General features: G+C 41.0%; 1 long non-coding RNA gene across 2 annotated transcripts in view; it reads left to right on the top strand.

Annotated features, from left to right (window-relative positions):
• The first annotated feature begins 1,277 nt into the window (after nucleotides 1-1,277).
• Nucleotides 1,278-6,000, top strand: part of LOC121829174 (uncharacterized) — a 34,535-nt gene continuing 29,812 nt past the window's right edge. Inside the window, exon 1 of one of the 2 annotated variants that reach the window (XR_006071967.2) lies at nucleotides 1,278-1,339. This is a non-coding gene — a long non-coding RNA (uncharacterized LOC121829174). The remainder of the gene's footprint in view (nucleotides 1,340-6,000) is intronic. The other variant, XR_006071968.2, reaches the window with a different exon arrangement.

Below are 6,000 nucleotides of genomic sequence, written 5' to 3'. Positions count from 1 at the left end.
GTGCCACCACTGACTGGTTGTTTCTCTTTTAATCTGGTTTAATCACATGTAGTCCAGGGTGGCTTTGAACTCACAGAGATTCAGACGGATCTCTGCCTCCCAAGTGTTAGGGTTAAAGGTGTGTGCCACCACTGCCTAACCTCTGTGACTAACTCTGTGACTGGCTCTGTCCTCTGATCTTCAGGCAAGTTTTATTAGAGTACAACAAAATGTCACCACACTTTATTCTTCTTTATGGCTGAAAAACCGCCACTATAGTATAAACCACATTTTGTTCACCTATTCCTCTGTTGGTGGATATAGAGTCAGGTTCTGAGGTTTAGCTATTGTGAAACATGTTGCAGAAAACACCGGTGTGCAAGAATTGCCCTGGTATGTCACTGTGAGTCTTCTGGGTAGATAGTTGGTGTATGTACTGACTCTGGTAGTGGCTAGACTAGCGTACATTCCCATCTCCTTGACAAAGATAGGATACTAAATGACACCTGTACAGGTATATGGACTCCAGCCCATGATAATTGCAAAGTAATATAGAAAAAATGATGGTGCCTTCCATTGCTCAGGGCTGAATTAGCTGTTCCAAAGAGGTAAGAAGGAGGCAAGCAAGTACTGTTATGTCCATGATGTTATTACTGATAGTAAACTTCTAGAAAATCTTCACTGCATTGGCTATATTCTGGAAATAAATTCCTCAAATACACACAACTGTACCAGGACATGGAGCTTAATATCATCACATATATTAACAATTAAAATTAATTTTAATGTAAGCCTATGAAGATATGTATTGGGACCGGGGAAATGGCTCACTGGATAAAGGCACTTGTTGAGTAATCATGAAGACCTTAGTTCATATCTAAGCACATCCCCCAAAAGAACCAGCTAGTCATGGGTACACATGGGCCTGTACCCCAATTGCAGTGGACATTAGAGACAAGAGGGTCTGGGATTTGCTGGCTACTAACCTAGCTAGATTCAGTGAGAGACCCTGTTTCAAGGGAATAAGAAAAAAGATGGTTGGGACTCCATGTACATACAGATATCCATATTGCCCACAGAGACAGTTACTGAAGTTTTTTCTCATGAACACTTAGAACAGAAAAACTAGTTGGTTGATTTGGTTTTTGGAAGGTTGGTTCATCATTCAGTGATTTGCTGTGGGATGGTATGTATGTCAAATCTGTTGCTCTGATTGGTCAATAAATAAAACACTGGTTGGCCAGTGGCTAGGCAGGAGGAAGTATAGGCGGGACAAGGAGGAGAAGAATACTGGGAAGTGGAAGGCTGAGTCAGAGAAACTGCCAGCTGCCACCATGACAAGACGCATGTGAAGACACCGGTAAGCCACAAGCCACGTGGCAAGGTATAGATTTATAGAAATGGGTTAATTTAAGCTATAAGAACAGTTAGCAAGAAGCCTGCCACAGCCATACAGTTTGTAAGTAATATAAGGCTCTGTGTTTACTTGGTTGGGTCTGAGCGGCTGTGGGACTGGCGGGTGACAAAGATTTGTCCTGACCGTGGGCAAGGCAGGAAAACTCTAGCTACAGTGATTCCAAAGCATCTCTTCTGGGTTACACTGTCATTACTATGACTGAGGTCAACCTATATTTCTTCTCTGTGTTGCTGTGTGTTTCAAGGGTGATGAGTATTAGAGGTTTGGCCTGGGTTTGTTGGCTCATCTGGGAGTTAAAAAACAGCTAATTTATATCCTGGTCAAGACCTTTAATAATAGTGAGGGGTAAGTATCTGAAAAAAGTAAAGAAAAATTATGCAAAGTATGAGTCCCAAATAAGGAGGATGGTCAATAAACCTTTTGTGTGGTCTGAATGTGTATCTCCCCCAACCCTGCATGTTGAAACCCAGTAATTGCCAATGCAGTAATTGACATTAGGTGATGAAACCTTGTCTGTTATTCTCTGAGAAGCCTCTACCCATGCTCTTGGATGTAACTTTATTATCTTCCTGAACACTGGTATCTCTTTTAATCCTCACTCTGAACATCTGTACTAAAATATCTCTGAATAATCTCCCTGGGAATGAATAGAGCCTTTGGGGTTTAGGTAAGTCATGGAGACTACATCCTCATGATGTATAGGATTGATACCCTAACAAAGGGTTTTGAAGGGTGTTTTTTTCTTCCTTTTACCATGTAAGGATGCAGTGAGAAGGTGACATCTTTGAAGAAGAAAGCATGCCCCTAGCAAACACTAAATCTATGTCTCAGTCTTAGATTCCCAATGTGATTACTGACTTCTGTTGTTTATAAGTTACCCATTTGCTGTCGGATGTCTTTCTGTATGCTGGGGGCTGAATGAGTGAGCCTTGAGGTGATGTCTCTCCTTGGCCTTTGGGGCACCTTTTCTGGTGCCCAATAGAATAGGAATGAGCTACACTCGAACAAGTTACAGAATCTCCATCAATAGGATGCCATTGCTTTAGTACATAGAAGGCTGAGGTATTGTTACTGGCTCATGGACTCTAGATGGCTATCAGGGGTGTTCTGTAACCTATGAAAACATGGACAGTATGAGCAGCGGAGAAACTGGAAATGCTAGGAACAAATCATTGGTAGACACTAGGCAATTCCCCAGTGAGCTTCCTGTGAGGGCTTAGGAGAAGGTGGAACATTAAAATGACAAAATGAAGAGAATGTTATTGGGAACTAGAGAAAAGGGGACCCTTGTTAGCAGTGTCTGAGGCTCAGCTCATCCATTTGTTAAAGGGGGACAGCAATGATACCCATCATTGATAAACTCATTTTGACAATATGAAGAGGCACTTAAAATATGTCTAAATAATTTGAGCCCTATCCTAATAAGAAAATGTTGTAACCAGTGTATCAGTATTCACAGGAAATCAATGGCTTGTGAGTTCTAAAGAACTGTGGAGTTTAATGACAGAACTATTGAGAAAATGAAATCACCCAATGTGTATAAACAGGCAGAGCATAATGCCTGATGCATAGTCAAGTTTTCATTAATGTTAATTACTGACATCACTGTGTTTTGTATGTGGCAAATACTGATATTTGCTCACCTGTCTCATCTATCTTCATTGTTTTCCCATTTCATAATAACAGAACCCCAATATTTGTATGTGCAGACAATGTGCCAGATAAAAAGAGCATTTGGCAGTCATACTTACTCTGTATGGCAATGATAGTCAATTCTCCCCAGTGCACACAACTCTGAGGATTTTGGGGAAAGTAAGATAATCTCCTATTTTGATTAAGAGGGCAATATATCCAGGCTACACAGCATGTCATCAGTCTCACTTGTAGCTGAGGGTAGGCAGGAAATACAGTTCTGCCAATTAGAACAAAACTTTTTTCTCCTGGGTATTTAAGAAAAAATTGGCTTCCCTGCTCTGGCACCCTTCTTCCTCATAATATTTAATTCAATTCTATTCACAATGTGTCAGAGTCTGGCTTAGTCTAACAGTGGGTGCTGGGGACGAAAACTGGCATGCAGTGAGATCATTTTGTGATCTCGTGTCAGCAAAGCTTACAGACTCAAGAGAAGGGAGCTAGACTGAAGGCTGAAGAAAGAGAAGTTGTTGAGCAACAACAGCAGAACTAGTAAAAGCTGCATGGAGGGCCACAGATAGCGTGGCCCTCCGCATGGCTGCACGTGGCATGGTCCTCAAATTGTCCATGTTTCATAAACATCAGCCAGTTATGGGGTGATGATCACTTCAGGAAACAGGTGTGACTTGGAGGTAAGGCCCTTCCTATGTCTTGTAGCCCTCCATTCCTAAAAGGAGAGGTAAGTTGACACTCACGACATCCGCAACAATTGAAATAGGAGACTGAGGACACAGTAGCCATCTTGAATGATGAGGCAAACAGAAAAGGGCAAAACTATTATTTTAAGTTGTGTGAGCAAATGAAAAAGACAAAAGGTACAAATGCTACCAAATCCTTTCACCAAACCAGGAATGTTTTTCTTGGTTTATTATTATGTCATACTCAGAGCTTACAATCTGATTTAACCACTGTGTATATAAAGCTGGCACTATCATGTTACTGGTATTTGCCAAGAAGATATGTGTGGTATCCATGTAAAATTATTAATCTATTTATAATCAATATAACTTAATATCTAAGATTAATCCTATGTCTTTTTGATTGAAGGCAACAATTGTTGGGTACATTGACGGTGTTTGTGATTGCTCAGTTCTACTCATGGAATACCGCATTTACCTCAAAGACAGTGTGCATTGCCCTCCGTACATATCTTCAGGCCTAGGTCTCCTGTTCCTTGATTGCTTCATGTGAACCAACAGACCTTTCTCTAGTCCTCCCATCAAATCATTTGAGAATAATTTGTAGAACACAGGTTACATTCATAGACCCCTCGTGTATACAGAGCAGTGTGAGGTATATGAATAGTGATTGATCAATACCTGTAGAAATGAATTAGAGCCCTGAAAATGATTTTAAATATATAGTAGGCCTCCAATAATATTATACACTAATATCTGATATTCTGTCACTAATAAAAACAGAATAAAGGGACATAAAATAAGATTGCTTCATCCCTTGCAGGGCAGCTTCATTTAATAAGGACAAGATGTCTTTGAGTACACCGTTCTCCCCTTTTGTGGTGCACAGCATTCAGCCTGAATATTGTTCTTGGTTTAATGCCCTTAGAGATCAAATAGGAATCAAAAGCAATGACCTGACGTGCTCTGTAAATGATAAACACAGTATTTGCCTTGGTATTGAATAATGAACAGCAACAAGGCGTGGTAGGAGAGCTCTCACCTCCTGCATATGTATGGAGGGCAGCTGCCCTGTGAGGGCCCAAGGACAAAGTGCCACAAAGACCTTCAGACAGTGTGAGGCCTAACTCTCTCACCTGATACTTTCAAAGAACATCTTAGAACTCACCAGATGATTCCAGGCACCAAAGTAAAGTAATGCTGGTAAGCATGGCACACCATGAGGGGAAAGGCACACGCCCCAGCACAGGAGGGACAGCCTGAGGCTGAGGAGCAGCTAACTTGAGATTATGGTAGTGTCTGCTGCTGCTGCTGCCACCGCACACTGCCGCCATACACTGCTGCTCTTCACCCAAGCTCAGCTGCCCATCTCACTTGCCAATTATTTTAGTCTGGCAACAGTCAAAATGCAGGACAAAGCAACACTAGGAGTTTGGTTTTATTCTTAAGAAAATGCAATCCATGAAAGAAGAAGAACAGGATAATAGCGAAAATGGAAAGTCAAATTGGCAAGTATGTTCTTTTTAAATTTTTTTATGACTTTTATTTTATGCATATGTATGTGTGTGCATAGATTATGGGTATGGTGGTCCATGGAGGCCAGAAGAAGACATTTATCCCTGAAACTACATGTGGTAGTGAGCCACTGCCAGTCAGTAGGTTCTGGAACCTCAACTCTAGTCCTCTTAAGCTGAGTCATCTCTCCAGCCTCAGGAGTGTTAGGAGTAAAAGATGTCCAATGTAGAAATGAAGCTGAATGGGTCAGATGCGGAAGTGAAGGTACACTGTAGATTGATTTTAGAATGTCTTCCCTTGGTTTTAAATCCTTTAGAGTCATAACTAGAATATTTAGTAAGTTGCTTAGGAAATATCTCTAAGGAATTTAAGTCCTGGAACCAAAGGAGCTAGTCAAGGATCCTGAAGAAAAGCAACAGTTCAGGAAGGTGTTGGTCTCCTGGGTTTGAACTCAGATAGTAGATTAAAAGAAAAGATCACACAAGCATCAGTAGCTAGTCAAAGCATTGTATAAAGACACCAGACTTGAGGAGGAATGCTGGATTGCTTCTGTCGATATAACCATAGTCAAAAGCATAACCCTAATTCACTTATTGACTCCAAAGTGATTAAGAACAACAGCTACCAGCTTAGGCCATCACAATAAAATATCCCTTCTGAATGCATGAATACATTCTTTGACCTCTACACAGTATGCATTTACTAATTCAAGCTAGCCCTCTTCAGAGAACTGAGAGAAAAGACCAAGAAAAATGAGTA

Source organism: Peromyscus maniculatus, chromosome 4, assembly GCF_049852395.1.
Source record: "Peromyscus maniculatus bairdii isolate BWxNUB_F1_BW_parent chromosome 4, HU_Pman_BW_mat_3.1, whole genome shotgun sequence".
Lineage (NCBI taxonomy): Eukaryota > Metazoa > Chordata > Mammalia > Rodentia > Cricetidae > Peromyscus > Peromyscus maniculatus.
Note: the sequence above shows the minus strand (reverse complement) of the source record. Positions and strands in the feature narration are given on the sequence as shown.